Raw genomic sequence first — 15,530 nt, 5'->3', positions numbered from 1 at the left:
CACCGGGCAAGACCCTCGTCTCCACCACCCCGAGCCTGGACTTGCGATCGCTGCGCCCATCCGGAGGCCACCTCGCGCGGCAGCCCCTCCTGCCGGCGCAGGCGCGGTTGGCCCGCTCCTCCGCCGCCGGGAAGGCCCACGCGCCAGCACCCAGCGCTCCGCAGGCCGCGTTCCCGCCGCGGGGCAGGGCGGGGTCCGACGCGCCTGCGCACGACGCCTCGCACCGCCCCTGCGAATCTGGGCGCACTCAGCAACACGTGACCGCTGCCAGTATCCAAGATGGAGGCCACAGCGAGGCCCGGCAGGTTCCCCTCCTCAGTCTCAGCCCCTGCGTGCGCCTGCTACGCGCGCAGCCAAGCGGTCCTGACCGCTGGGCCGGCGCGGGGCAGCTCTTAGGGACTGCCGAGTGGGGCTGGCCAGGGCCAGGGTCCGTGTTTACAGTCACTACCCGTCCCAGCTCCCTGCGCTTTCTCAACCGCGAAGCGCCCAGGGGCTGGCGCCTGGGGCGTCCTTTGGCAGCCCCGCCCCCTATGATTGGCAGCTTTGGCCGCCAATGGGGTCCAGGACGTATGCGGGAAGGAGGGCAGAGGTGGAGCATCTCTGCCGTTCGTAGAGCGTCTGGCCTGGCGGTTGGCCGCCGTGAGACGAGGGGCGGGAGCAGACTGGGCTGTACCCCAGATCGCAGCGGACCAATGGAAGGACGGCCGGGAGCCCAGGGAGGGCGGGCGGAGGGCGGGGCCGAGCCGTAATTGACGAGCTCTTCATTAGAAACCGGGCAGGAAGGAGGGGCCCGCATGGGGAGGTGATGCAAGGCTGTCGCAGCCAATGGCTGCAGAGTTGCCGGCGGGGGGCGGGGCCGGGGCGACTGACGGGCGTCGGGGTTGGCCTATGAGCGCCCAGCTCGGTGCTGGCGGGGGGAGCAGCATCATGGTTCAACGTGGGTCAATTTTTTGTGAATGAGGAGGGGAGGTTGTGGGGCCGCCGCCGCGGAGCACGGTCCTCGCCGCCGCCCGCGCCGGAACCTGCGCGCCCGCCCGCCGCCCGCCGCCCGCCCGCGCCGCCGCCTCAGCCGCCTGGGCCTGGCGCGCCGCGGCCGCGTCCCTGCTGTCGCCGCCGCCCGAGCGCCCGCCCGCCCGCCCGCCGGCGGTGGTGGTGGCGGCGCAGGCTGAGGAGATGCGGCTCGGAGCGCCCGCCGCCGCTTCCCCGCCCGCCGCCGCGGTAAGCGCAGCCCGGCCCGGCCCGCGGGCCATTGTCCGCCCTCCGCCCGCAGGCCGCCGGCCTCCACGCCCCCCGCCGCCGCCCAGCCCGACAGGTGGACGCCGGGTCCGCGCCCCCGGCCCAGCCCGGCCCGGCCCGTGCGCCCAGGCCGCGGGTTCCGGAGCGCGAGCCGCAGCCCGTCCTGGACCTTCCCTGCGGCCCCGAAACAAAACGACGGCCGCCGCCGAGGCCGGTGGGGGCCCAGCACGGCCGGCTCGCCTCCGGGGGCGCGAGGCGCCGCCGCCCGCCCGTCCAGGCCGAGCTCTCGGCAGGTGGGCCGGGGGCTCTCCGAGCCCGGCGGGCGCCGTTTATGTAACTTTGTCAGGGCTGTGAGTTTGCAGAAAACGTCCCTCCCGGGGCTCGCGGCCGGGGTGCGGGCCCGTCGGGGCTGGGGTGCTGCCCGGGACCCCACTGGGCTGCCCGCAGGCTTCGCACAGGCCGAGATGCGGCCGGTCCTGCCGGTGATGGGAGTCGCGTTTCCCGGCGTTGCAAAAACACCGTGGAATTATAAAGCACATTAGCTCGTATTTAGTTAACGCTGAATTATTTGACGCTGTTATAGCAGGAGACCGTGCGTATCAGTTGGAAAGGCCGGGGGTGGAACCCCGTGTACTCATTTAATGCACATCGAAAATTTGTAATAACTTGCAGCAGCTGATATGAGTGTTTTCTTTATTGCATGTTGTAAATTGACCTGCTGTGACACGGTTTTCAAATAAAGCGTTGCAGAAATTAAACTTAAGTTATTTTAAAACTAATGACTTTCTTAACTAAACCCTGATTGCATTACTGTAGAGACCGACCTAATTGCTTGCTGAGAGCAGCTCGGCCGCCCTCCGTGAGGACGAACGGGCCTGGGCAGTTACTTGGCTTCCTCTGCTTTCCGCACTCAGGCTTTTCTGTTTATTCCCACAAACCACCTAATCGTGGACGGCCTGGCAGTAAACATGTAAACAGCCTTCGCCCAGCGCCAGCCCCGCAGGGTCGCGGTAATACTGATGGGTTTGCACCTTGGCCTGGTTTCACTTTTTCTTTTGTAATGCGATCGTGGTTGCCTGGAGTTTTAATTGCTTCTGATAATTCTGTGCATTCTGTTAGGGACGTGCTTTGAAAGCTGGTTTGGTGTTTTCACAGTCCAGCCAGAAAAGGTGGTGCTGACTGGGGAGAGGGAGAGCTGTTGAATTAAGAAAACTCAGCTGCTTGTACACAAATATACACTACAGCAATTACAAAGCAACAAAAGTTATTGCAGAATTTTGCAGTAACTATGGCAACACAATTACTCTATTATAATTGGAAATGCAAAATGCTACCCTGTTAGAAGTTTCATCAGAATGGAGTTTGGGATATTGAAAATACGTGAGATTTAAATTTTTTTTTTTTTCAGGTAGCGCCTGAGAATTCTAAAGTCTGTGTTCAGTTATCTATTTTTAAGACTGATAAAGCTTTCCCAGATATTCTACTCACTTGGATCTGTGGCATCTTTCCCCAGAACTCACATTTGTGTGGGAGGGAAGTATTTTCCTGCCTTAAAAACACACACCCTGACACATTGTGCGACTTCTTCAGCTTTTTGTGTTCTGGGCTTTTATTTTAAAGACCAAATACCTTCCTAAAGAGAGCAGTAATCACTCAGAAAAGAAGCAGGGTTTTTGGGGCAGGCAGATGTGACACTGTCCTCTTCAGGGTACTTCTGCAAGAGTCGCTGGCCCCAGGGCTGCCCCTCGGGTGTGCGTAGGGGGTGGATGACTGTAGGCTCCTTGTCGGCCTCGAAGGCCTAGGGACCAAGGACAGATGTGGCCTGAGCAGCCCTGAGCCAGAGAGAACGTTCTGTGGTCAGCAGCTTTACAGCTGTGCAAAAGGAACACCTCCTTGGGGGCTGTTACTGGAGCAAGATCCACAGAACATGGCACCCTGGCCAGGTGCCGCTGGAGTAGCAGCTCTCGACTTCCGGTGGTCAGAACCTGTTTTACTAGGACGCCCCTCTTGATGTTTACCAGGAGGACTAGTTCTGGAAGTTTCCGCACATTGTGGGGTTGCTGCAGCTTAATTTCGTTATAAGTCTTTCCTTTTAACTCCTGCATATTTATGCCCAGTAATCGACTTCCATTTTCCAGCTTCATTGTGAGGTTTCAATGCAGCATGAATGGCTTTGAATTCTCAGCCTTTGATGTTGGGGGTAGCACCAGAGGAAAGGGGACTTGGTGCCGCCTTAATTGCCGGAGCAGAAGAAACATTTCATCACTCCTGCAGAATTTGTCCCTGCCATTCTCTATTGAAAACGGCTGGGCTCTCATCACTCCCAAGCTGCCAGGAGTAATAGGTTAATACCTGCTGTGGGGAGTGGGAGACACACAGGGAGGAGCAGGCCCCAGGCCGGGCCAGGTGTTTGGTCCCTGGGCCAGCATCGATGACTGCAGCTGGAGAGACCAGGGGCCCAGCCTACATGGAAGCCTGGGCCGTTGAACCGCGCCCTGCAGCCTGTGAACGTGGGATGAGTCCCTGCCCTTCTTGCCGGAGGGCAAGTCCCTGGCCCTGGGGTGGGGGCAGCGATGGAGTTTGGAGGGGGTTTCTGTTTCAATGTCAGATGGTCAGCATGTGCTGGGCAGTGCACTGGGCTTGGTGCCTTTGGCCTTGACCTTAGAGAGGAAGGTACAGCACCTTCTGGTTCAAGTCCAGTGAGGGCCTGTGTCAGAGTAAGGCTGCTTTCTATCACACCTGTCATGGGCGTGCACAGTGTTCTATCACACCCGTCACGGGCATGCACAGCGTTCTAGCACACCTGTCACGGGTGTGCACAGCGTTCTAGCACACCTGTCTCGGGCGTGCACAGTGTTCTATCACACCTGTCTTGGGCGTGCACAGAGCATAATAACACACCTGTCACAGGTGTGCACGGAGCGTTCTATTACACCTGTCCCGGGCGTGCATGGAGCGTTCTATCACACCTGTCACGGGTGTGCACGACGCGTTCTATCACATCTGTCACGGGTGTGCACGGAGTGTTCTATCACACCTGTCACGGGCGTGCACAGAGCGTTCTATCACACCTGTCATGGGTGTGCACGGAGCGTTCTATCACACTTGTCACAGGTGTGAACAGAGCGTAATAGCACACCTTTCACGGGCGTGAACAGAGCGTAATAGCACACCTGTCACGGGCGTGCACAGAGCGTAATAGCACGCCTGTCACGGGCATGCACAGAGCAATTCTTTTGGGGAAAAAGGGCACTGAAGCAAGGTCCGTGAGTTCTTTTCATAAGGGCATGTTGTCTTGGGCTTATGTGAACGAGGAGAAGGGGTGGCTGGGGCCCGTTCGGGGGTGCACGATGGGCTGTGGCCTCTAGCCACTCGAGGCCCCTCTCCTGCCTGCCTTTACTGACACTCCTCTTCCTCACTTCCTGCAAGGAAGGTCCAGGGCCCTACCTGGGTTGCCTCTGCTGTGACCCTGCAAAGCACCGCGGGGACACGTCAGCATCTATCAGCTAGTGCAGAGAGCAGAATGTCTTCCCTGGTGAGGAGTTGTCACAGTTGTCACTGCGACACAGAGAGCACCTACTCCAGGCCACATGCCATGTAGATCCCGTTTCTGTCCCCACAGCCTTACGAGGTGGCTACTACTGTACCCAGTTGGCAGAGGAGGGACCTGAGAGAGAAGTGAAAATGGGGCACCTGGTACCCCCAGACGTGGTGTCACGTCCTAAACACTGATTTCCTCTCTCTGTGCCTCTGCTTGCAGGCCAGTGATGGGCTTGAAGTTGAAGGTTAGTGTCACTGAGTCATTTGGGAGAAGATGGCAGTTTGGAATTCCTTCATGGATTCAGTGTGGAGCTCACCTTTGCTGGAGCTGTCGGAGCCGCCACCGAGCTTCGGGCGAGCCTGTGAAGGCATTCCGGCCTTCTCAGGCTGCCTGCTGCTCTGTGTGTGGCGTTGTAGAACTGGGAGGGATCGAGCTTAACAGTCACGTGGGCCGGGATTGTGCACCTGTGCTTGGATCTCACCTGAGGCTGCCTGGGGGCAGGTGAGGGCCATGCAGGACACTGGTGCCCCACGTCATTTCAGCCAGAGCTGTTTGGCCTTCCCTGTTTCGTCTGTACAATTACCTTTGAGGTTTCACTGGAAGAAAGCTCTCCAAGGACCAAAACCTTTGAAAAACCACTGATTTAATCTACTCTGATAACACCAAGCCTGAGACCTTAAAGATAAAATATTGACAGATTTAACAGTTTAAAAGTTAAAGAAATTCTCTTTGGCAAAAAGACTCCATAAGTGAGCTTACAAGACAGTGAGAAAAAAATCATACAACGTGTTATGCCTGTATGAGCTTCACAGTCAATATGTAAAGAGCTTTTATAAACCAACAAGAAGAGGATGAACATCTCTATTGCAAGATGAGCAAAGCGTATACGTGTGCAAATAAGTCACAGTGGCTAATGTGAAAAATAGCTTTGCTAGTCGAAAAATTCAGCTGAAAGGAGATCCCATTTATGCCCATCGTGGTAGCAAAGGTCAAGTTTGATAATACCCATTGGTGGTGACGCTAATTCCTACCTTCTCTGGTTTTTGTGGAATGGAAGTACTAAGTTGCTATGTAGAAAGCGCTTAGCGTAGGGCCTGGCGCACAGTACGCACAGTGTGTTGGCTGCTGTTATTTTATTACCAGCTCTCTGGAGAGCAGATGATAATAATTACTCTCCAGAAAAATGTTCTTTGTCAAAATTGGAAGTGGTCAGCCTCCTTGCCCCAACAGTTCTACTTATGGGGTATTTGTTTGTAGGAAAGGATATGAATGCAGGATGTCCGCCATGCGCGGATGTTTTCTGCTTCGTATTCATCGCGGCGATGCTTATCCGCACGCACCGGCCCCCAGGCGCAGCCGTGCAGCGCTGGGAAAGCAGGTCCGAGCAGCGCCCAGGGGCTCCCGTTGGGTTTGAAGTACTTGAGTCACTAAAGTGATCCCGGTGGTCCTCGGGGTGTCAGGGAAGTGGGCCGTGAGGGACTGGGCTTGTGTTCTTATAGAGAATGGTGTTGTATACATTTGTACTCTAATTATGTAATACTTTTAAAAAGAGGGCTGATGTTTCCATCAGGAAAAAAATGCTCTTCAACCCCATTATTTATAAAGGAGAAAAAACAAGTCCTCGGGAAGTTGATAAATATGCTTAGCATTAGAAGAATTCAGGGGATTTGTTTCTCTGACTTGCTTGTGAGCTCTGAGCAGAACTGGCCTCCTGGGTCTGGGCGTGTCTGGTACAGTTCGTGCTGCAAATGGTATCCTAAGTGGTCTCGACAAAAAACAGGCTTGTAGCCTTCGTTTCCTCCCTCGAGCCTGTCATGGCTTCCCGTCGTGCTAGTCTGTGTCCCTGGAATGCCTGTCTAATGCTGGCCTCTAGTTACCAGCTTATCTGACAGTACTTATCCTGTTACTGCGTGTTAGTCCCTCCCTGCTTGCTTCCGTGCTCGCTGTAAGCCCCTTTGGCCTCAGGGCCTTTGCACGCACTGTTCCAGCTTTCTGGAACTGCCTCTCTTCACCTCCCTCTTCCCCAACCCCTCAATCTCTGCTCATCCTTCGGTCCCCTTCTAAACATAAACCTAACATCCTTCCTACTTGTTCCTAACAGGACCCAGTTGTGTAATTTCAATAGCTCGTTGTGACATTAGTGGTTCAATGTCACCTCCCTTCCTCGGCGAGGGCTTCATGCCTGCTCTGTGCCCAGTGCCTGGCATTGTAGGTGCTCCACGAAGGAATGAATGAATGAGTCTCTGAAAGAAAGGCCCAGCTTAGGCCCTGGGTGGACAGCCTGGCTGCGGACTGGTCCTCGGGCCTCCCGGCACCCCGTGTTTCTGCCTGTTGCCTGGAATTGCCTGTTTCCTCCCCGCCTCAACCTGGGGACTCCTTGGTCCTGACTTTGGAGATCACAGCCTTTAAGTAGATGCCTTCAGTACAGGGAGTGGATTCTGGAGGCAGCGAGGAGTGAGAGGAAGGGTCTCAAACGTTTTGCTGTCAAGTGCAGACAGGGCCGCTGCGTGCGCCTGGCCAGTGCACTGGCTCGCCCTTGGCATCTGCAGATGGGCCTGGGCCCCCCGGGGTTCCAGGTGGCCACCGCGGCTTTTATTAATGGCATTTTCCTGTTTGTTTCTTACTGGAGTTAATGACATAGTTTAATCATTTCTTATTTAACCTCATAATTTTAATGTGATACCTTGATATGGTTGCATGTAAACATTTTGGCGTCTGCTCTTGTTTAAAAACGCAAATGTGGGCCTGTGTGAGTTTACTATTGTTTATGAAGTTTTCCGTGTGTGAGTCAAGTGCTTTTGTTGGACTGACGTTTGCGCCTGAAACACTAACTCAGTTCTGGGGCCTGAGAGCCTGAGCCGCGGCCTCGCCTGCAAGTATTCGTCAAACGGTGATGGTGATGGGACTGCGTCTTCCCTGGGGAGGTGGAGCGTGTCATCTGCTTCCTGTGGGAGATGTGCTGCAGCGGGTCTTTCCCAGACTCTTCCAAGAGAAGTTTGGTGACACCCCCTCCCCCCCCCGGGCCTCTCTTTGCTGGGGGAACGGTGGTGGTGTGTTTGGGGCGGTGTTTCTGAACCTTTCTATCTGGTCAGTTTGTTCTTTTGTCAGTCTTCCCGGGAGGACTCCCGGCAGAGGCCGAGGCAGGCCCTGTGTCCCCCAGTCTCCATCAGGACTGGCCTCTGCCCATTGGTGGGGATGGAGGAAGGTGACGGACACAGGTGCACAGGCCACGGGAGGCAAGAGCGGGCTGGGCACGGCCATGGCCCTTCCAGCCAGAGCTGGAGGTGTGGGCCCCCCAGGGCCGATGGCGGCCCCGCCCCCAGGGCTCCAGGGCTGGGGGGGCTGCAGTGCTGAGAACTGATGAGCTGCATGGACGCCGGGGTGGCGGCCGGGGGCGCGTGTCCAGGGTAGACTTCCCTCTTCTTCCCACACACCCAGTCTGCTCACGTTTCACAGAGGTTTCTGAGGCTCCTGCTCCATCTCTTTCCTGCCATGTGCTGTGTACCTGGCCTCTCGCTGTCTAACCCGCTTGAGGTGATGTGTTTAGGGACATGGGTGTGCACAGCCCCCCCAGGAGGCCCCCAGGTGGCCTGGGCGCAGCCAGCCGTCTCCAGAGCTTGTGGCTGCACTATGGTGCTGACACTGTGAGGAGGGAGGGGAGGGAGGGCCCGGCCCCTGCGGCCCTGAGACGGGGCCACATCCTGAGGAGAGGTGGCTGCTTCCTTCCTCCTTCCTTCCTTCCTTCCTTCCTTCCTTCCTTCCTTCCTTCCTTCCTCCTTCCTTCCTTCCTTCCTTCCGTGTTACTGAGAACTCTCTTGTAGGTCCAGAACTCCCTGGAGTAGCTGTCAGGACCTGAGCTCCATGGGAGTCAGTGAAGAGAACATTCTGGAAGGGACCTGAGTCAGCCTCTAATCCAGCTGTCGGTTTTATACATAGGGAGTCAGAAACTGAATCCCAGCCCCACCAAGGCCAGGCGCTTAGAGCATTGTGAGGAGCTTGGTCCCAACCCCCACCTCTGGGGCTGTGAACACACAGGAGAGCTGCAGACATACGCGGGGCTTGTGACCCTCCAGTGCAGGGGCATGTGGTTCATTAGTGAATGTTAAGAGTATCACCACGCTGGGGGTGGGGCTCAGCCCCCGTGGCCTTTACAGGGTCACAGAGAATTGGTCAGGAGGCACTACAGTGGATTAAACCCTCTCTGCTTGAAATTTCCATCAGATTTTGCACTGAAAAGGTCCTAGTAGGTGGTTTCAGTCCCCATTCTCTGGGAAGCCTTTCTTTGCCAGCTTAGGGGCTGGGTTGGAATTCCTTCCCGGGCGCTGCCGGGGGCACTGACGTTCTAACTTCAGGCCGACGTCAGTCAGTCTCGCCTTCCCCCAGTCGGATTGTTTAACTTTGATTGTCCAGCCAGGTGAGCCCCTCCCCCAGGTGTCAGCTTGGGCAGCAATCGACCTGCAACCTCCTAAGTCATTCCTACTTCAAGCCCCGAGCAAGTGTGGGCTGGGAGGCCTGCCTCGCTCTGGGCAGCTGGAAGTGGCTGCCTCTGCCCCCAGGGGACGAGTGTCCAGGTCGCCTCCTGGCCACCTCCCAGGGCTGATGGAAGAGTCTGTCAGCTTGAGGGCGCTGCTGTGTGTGGCTCGCAGGCCTGGCCATGGTAGCACTGTCCCACTGCCTGGGTGATGCGTCCCTAGGCCAGGGGTGCTGAGATCCATGAGCTGCAGCGATGGACATTTCTTGGCAGGTCTTCACTGCCCATAGCACTAACTGGGGTTCTGGAAGAGGGAGCTGGCCGGGACGCTGGCTGCACGTTGCAAAGCCAGTTGCAGGTTTCCCTGCCCGTTGCATCTCATTTGTCACTGAAGGCAGGGTGCCTGCAGGACAGAGCATTCCTCCTGCTGCATTGTGGGAAGGCCACTCCCCATGGCAGTAGTGGCTTGAGGGACCCCGCATGGCCTGGGTGCTGGGGTTCTGGTGGAGGGGGCTGCAGGCATGGGGCTTGCTCCTGGTGGCAGGGCCATGGGGCAGTGCTCCCTGGTGGGCACACGCTCCACGGTGGCCCCGTAGGTGTGTATGCAGGAGACAGGTGTGGCTGTGCTGTAGGACCAGGTGGCCTCTGGTGGATGGTGGAGCGTGGAGGCAGGAGACCAGGTTCGTCCTCCCTGGGATGATGGGAAAGACACTCTAAGGGAACCTTTGTGAGCGGCTCTCAGTGTTGAGCGGGAGGCTGTTTCGGTAGCTCTCGGCCAGCTCAGGCCTCTCCAGGGCAAGGTGCTGCAGGGCGCTGAGGGGCTTGCCTCCCGGAAAAGTGCAGGTGAGGGGAGGGTGTGGTGGGGCTTGGTCCAGACCCTCTACAGAGCCATCGGGGTGGGCTGTTCTCAGGCCCTGCCGCTGCTCTCAGGCTGCACACCTGCTCACGCCACCACCAGAGAGCGTCTTTGACCCAGCACAAGTCTGGGGTTCACGCTGCTTGGTTTGACTTAGGTCACTGCCCACCTCTGAACTGTCCCTGTGGCCAGGGGTGTGGAATGTGCTCGGTGGCTCAGCCTCTTCCAGAAGCTGGCCAGGGAGCGAGCTTCCCCCGGGTGTGGAAGGAAGGGGAGAGAGCGTGGGTGCTGAGGGGGCCAGCGGACAGCGCCCTGCGTGGGGCCCCTTGCTCTCAGCAGTCCTGCCAGCAGCTCCTGCCAGCCTTTCTCGTGGGCCAGCTGTGCTTGGTGCCCTACTGAACGCTTCCCAGGCCCGGGCTCATGGAATCCTACGGCAGCCCTGGATGGATGGCAGGATGGTCCCATCCACAGAGGGGAAAGGGCGCCGCCGGGCCTGGGAGGGAGGCCTTGACCCAGATGCTGGAGCACTGGCCTCCCTTCCGCTCCGTCTTCCTGGGTGTACCCCGGACCTGCAAGTCAGGGTACGTGGCCAGACCTGGGCACTTGGCAAGGTGGGCAGAGGTCAGGGAGATACCTCCACTCTCTTCCGCGGCCGGCTGTCTAGCTGGATGCCGAGGCCCTCGGGAAGGGGGCATCGGAGTGGGGCTTGTGGGGCTGCGAGGTGGGAGGGGCTGGGCTTCCCCACGTCTGGGGGTGCTTCCTGCTGACCTGTCCCACTGTCTGGGCAACCCCAGAGGACCAAGGCACTCGTCTGAGGGTGCTCTGGGAAGGGCTTGAACCCACATCGGCTCCTGCCCCAGGCAGAGGGGGACAAATGCCGAGGGTGTCCTGAGAGGCAGAGTGAAAGTCCGGGCTGTTCCGGAATCCCTACCACTCACGCCTGCCTCTGCAGGCAGGAGGTGCTCTGGGGTCGGATCGGTGCGCTTCCCACCTGCCGCGTGTCAGCCAGTGGTGGTGGCCCAGCTTCCCGCCCCTAGGTCTTCTCAGCTGCACTTTGTGCCGGGGAGGACCATTGTCAGGACCAAGAGGGATAAGCAGGAGGCCGGTGACCCAGCTCCGAGACCTGCCTGGGCGGCAGGTGGGAAATACTATTGCCCTGACTTGGCCTCACGTGCCGTGGGTTGGGGAGGCCCCCGGCCAGCTTCATCTACGATGCGTCTTCAGAGCCAGGTGCTGTGCTGCTATGAAAACGATCTGTTAGTCCTGTGGCCCCCTGTGGCTCGGACGGCCTTGTCACCCAGCTGAGTGGTGGAGCTGCCGTCTGAAGCAGAAGCGCGGCGGCCTGAGGGTGGGAGTTGGGCTCCGTGCCGCGGCCTCTTCCTCTCGCTGCTTCTCACCGGTGGGGACGTGTGGCACAGCTGTCTACCCCCAGGAGGGAAGTGCAGGGCTCGTTCTGGGTGCAGTTCTGGGCCAGACGAGCTGAAAGGGGCCTGGGTGTGCGTCCTGCAGCCACGTACCCGCTGCCCCATGGCATGTACCCTTCTGCAGGCCTCAGTTTCCTCTTCTGCACCATCGGAACAAAGTACCCCTGGCCTGGCTGAGCTGTTGTGCAGTGTCCCTGACAGCTGACACCCAGGCCTGGCACAGGTGTGCTGAAGAGACGCAGTGGCTATTCCCTGCCACATGCCAGGTGTGGAGGGCGCCCCAGCCAGGGCACAGGCAGGGAACCTGAGACCTGCACGTTGCCCCCACCTCCAGGGAGGCCAGGGCCTGTCACCCAGGTGGGAGGGGTGGCCCTCCTGGGCGTCGTGTTGGTGCCTGGCAGGCCTGCCTGTGTGGCAGGGCTGCGGCTGGAGGTGACCTCTTGGCCTGGGCGGGCAGGAAGATGTCCCTGCCCCTTGCTGGCCTCTGGGGCCACCCCTCCTGCGATCGCTGGTGCTCATGGGCAGGGCTGCTGCCCCAGCAGCGCCCTCCTCCTGGCCATTTGGTACCAGTGCCCTTCTCCCCTCTTCTCCAGCCCACAGTTCAGTTGTGGACGCACAGTCCTGGCAGGCCCCTCCCCCACGACAGGCGTGCATGCATGTACACACACATGCACGCACATACACGCATGCACACACACACGCACACACACACGCGCGGCAGCACATGCCTGTGTACACACATGCGCACACATGGCGGTATGTGTAGCCTATGAAAACCGGCCCCTCTCGTGATTCCTGTTTGGCCGCTCGGCCACTCAGTGTGTTCACACAGCACCTAATGAGGAGCGGTGGGGCCTCTGGTGACGGTTGGGGTGATGCAATTCTCCCTCCATGGAGTGCAGTTGTCACTCAGTTCCTCATCTCTAAGGCAGTTCCTTTGCTTTGGAATCCTTGCACGTTTGGCTTTCCCAGGACAGAGGCCGTGGGCTCGGGATGGTAGAACAGTTGTTTCATACGTGGGAGCCTGGCAGAGGGGCTGGGGGCTGGGCCCCTGGGACACGTCTCTTTCTCCTGGACTCTGACGGGGGCTTCTTAGGAAAGTTCAGTTCCTCCTGCTGCTACGTGTGCTGGTCCCCTGAAGGCACCCATTTTCCTCGTTTCACAGAGTCATGCGGTTCCAAGGCGCAGCGGTCTGGTGCCGAGTCCCCAGAGAAGTTGCACTGGAGGCTGCAGCCTATCGCGCAGCCAGAGGCCCTGAGCTCACCCTGCCCCCCGGTGCCCACAGGCCCTGTTCCAGTGGAGGGCGTCCCCTTCCTGCACTGCAGGCCCCGCAGCCAGCAAGACCTTGACAAGGGGCATGGGAGCCATGTCACGGTTCCTGCAGCGGCCTGGACACGCCCCGGCTGTGGTGGTGACCCCTCTAGCTCCTTGTTCTGAGTTTGGCTCTCAGCGCTGGTGGCCTTGAGCTCCACCGCTGGCGTTCAGCGCCGGTAGTCACCCAGAGCCTTGCTCCCCGAGTCCCCACTCCCGCCCCCCCACGTACACCCTCGTCTGACTGTCAGCCTCCTGCTGCCCCGGTCCTGGCACCCCTGCCAGAGGCCGTGGCTCTCCGTTGTGGGTCTTTGGCCTCACCCGCGGGGTTTCCAGGGCTTGGTCCAGCCGTCCGTCCCCAGGTTCGTCGTCCGTGGCCACAGGGCCCTGGTCGGTCCGTTTGCTGTGCTCGTGGCCCCGGGTCCTCACGTACGCCCGTGTCAGGGGCTCCCAGGCAGTGACAGAAGACTCTTGTGCCTCTTCGGGTGGCTGGTCAGCTCCCTTTCGATTCTGTAGCGACGCAGGTGTTGCAGTGCAGCCTCCCTGACCCTGACCTGCTTCTCCTGGCCTTGTAGTGAGTAGGGGGAGCCGCAGTGAGGGTCTGTGAGTCCTGGTTGTCCCTATAGAAATTGGGGCTGGGGCTGTGTCATTGTCACCGAGGCGTGGCCCTGCTGCTGAGCGCTGCTGTCACGTGGAGTTGCAGGACTCCTCATAAGGTCGGGTTGAGACTCAAGAAACGTGGCATCCGTGGCCCCCATCCCCACTGTCCACCCTGTCTTCTGGCACCTCCCACCAGGTGGGCAGAGGCAGAGCACCCACTGCCGGCTGTGAGAGCTGGGAGAGCTCGCCGCCGGAACCCCTGTCCGTCAGTCCTTGCTCCCTGCCCAGCTGCTCGCCCTGCATGCTTGAGCCTAAGGCCATTTTCTTTGAACGCATGGTGGGAACAAGGTCGGGAGGCCCTGACTCAGGGAAGCCGAGGGTCAGGGCTTCTGCCTGAGGCCTGAAGTAGAGCGTTTGTCAGGGGGTCTGGGGAGGAGGTTTCCTTCTGCGGCAGGAGGGGGCCTGGGCTTGTGACCGCAGCCTGGGAGACTGAGCAGCAAGGCCCAGCTGGGCCAGGAAGACGCTCTTCCACGGCCGCCCCGCTGCCTGTGGGCGCAGAGCTTCTACGTCCTGGAGCTAGAGAGCTGATTAGCATGACCGGGCCTCTCAGCTCCTGCAGCCCTCCTCTCAGGGGTCCCGCCCGAGTCCTTCCGCTTGGCCGGCCTGTCTGGCCTTGGCCTCTGCTCCTCGCCCCACAAGCAGGCTCTTCTGGGCACCTAGAGGCCATGAGCTCTCGCCTCACTTGTCTGCGTGATTTCCACTTCTGGCCTTTCTCCGTTTTCCAGGCTCTGGGATCGCCGCTGCCCCAGCCTGGATCTGGGTGTGGGGGCTGTTGGCAGCCTGGCGGTGCTGCGTCACTTGGCCCAGGAAGGAATACATTGTAATCGACTTTCAGGCAGCCTGTCACTGTGTTGGATTTGGAAAACGGACTTTCCTTTGTGGCTTCACTGAGGACTGTGGACTTGCTGTGGATTTCTGTGTCGTTCTCGAGAGAAGCCGGGTGCTTCTGTCGAGCCTGTTGTTGGGGCCGCATGGCTAAGAAAGTGCCCCCTGTCCCTGCCCCTGCCCCCGTCCTGGCCCCCATCTGTGCCCTGGGTCCCGGCCGTCACTGCAGCAGGTCTGTTCTCCAAGCTGGCTCCATCTCCTGGCAGCCGCCTTCGTGTGTTTCCTGAATCCTGACTGACAGACAGGGAAGTTCGCTCACATACTGTCAGACCTCAGAGCTGAAGTGTGAAGTTCAGGGGTCTGCGTGGCAGCTGAGCCCTGGCGGGGCAGCGGGGCGTGGGTGTGCAGCTGGCGAGCTGCACGGTTATGTAAAACGCCGTAATGTGGACACGAGCACACGTGACGTGGACATGTCTGGGAGCAGGATGAGTGGACATTTCCCTGGGTGTTGTAGATACAACATGAGCAGCTCCAGGAAGCTGCCGCCCGGCGTGGCGGGCTCCTCCTGGCCTGGCGCTGCCCGCGTGTGCCCTGGGGCTCATCCCGGTGACCGAGCTGGTCAGCACTGCGTGGTCTGCAGGTGCAGCACCACAACCTATGTAATGGGGATCATTTCTCTCGTACTGCCGGAGAGTTTTTGGTGAAAGCATTTCCAATATTATTAATATTAAAGGAACTAAGTTGGGAGACTAGGTCAGCAACACAAATAAGCAGTTACTGTAATTGGGAAAAATACTCATGATTTAATTTGCATACGTGGCAGCAGCATTTTTTAAATGAGTGCCTTGATAATAAAAGACAGACTGAGTGTCACAAATGCAAGCAAATAGAGAAATCCATTAATTGTCCTACTCGGGTTTTAAAAAAATGGTGCTCCTGGTTTTTTACAGTGACAGTTTAATAATTCACGTACCTAATTTTGATCCGACACATGGGCGCGTGCCCGGTCTTGCTTGGGAAACCAGCTAGTGTTGGTGTGATTCTGTGCCGTGAGACGTCTGAGGAGGGGACCTCAGGTGACATCAGAACCCGTCAGGGCCATGTGCGATTTGCATCCCTCTGGCTGCTCTGGCGCCTGAGTAACCCTTGAGTGTCCTGTTGTGCCCAGTGAACCAGGCTTAGGGGGTGGAGTGTGTGTGTCACATG

The 15,530-nt window shown here is 58.7% G+C and overlaps 1 protein-coding gene across 4 annotated transcripts in view; it reads left to right on the top strand.

Annotated features, from left to right (window-relative positions):
- Nucleotides 1–952: 952 nt before the first annotated feature.
- The window catches only part of HDAC4 (histone deacetylase 4), a 295,261-nt gene continuing 280,683 nt past the window's right edge, over nt 953–15,530 (top strand). For 3 of the 4 annotated variants that reach the window (XM_074316018.2, XM_074316014.2, XM_074316007.2), the window contains exon 1: nt 954–1,218. The gene's annotated coding sequence lies outside the window, so the exon portion shown is untranslated. Of the gene's footprint in view, nt 1,219–15,530 lie in introns of all 4 variants that reach the window. The other variant, XM_074316010.2, reaches the window with a different exon arrangement.

This window comes from Rhinolophus sinicus, chromosome 17, assembly GCF_057876585.1.
Source record: "Rhinolophus sinicus isolate RSI-liver-muscle chromosome 17, RSI-T2T, whole genome shotgun sequence".
In the NCBI taxonomy this organism is placed as follows: Eukaryota; Metazoa; Chordata; class Mammalia; order Chiroptera; family Rhinolophidae; genus Rhinolophus; species Rhinolophus sinicus.
The sequence above is the reverse complement of the archived record's forward strand: the minus strand, read 5'-3'. Positions and strand labels throughout refer to the sequence as shown.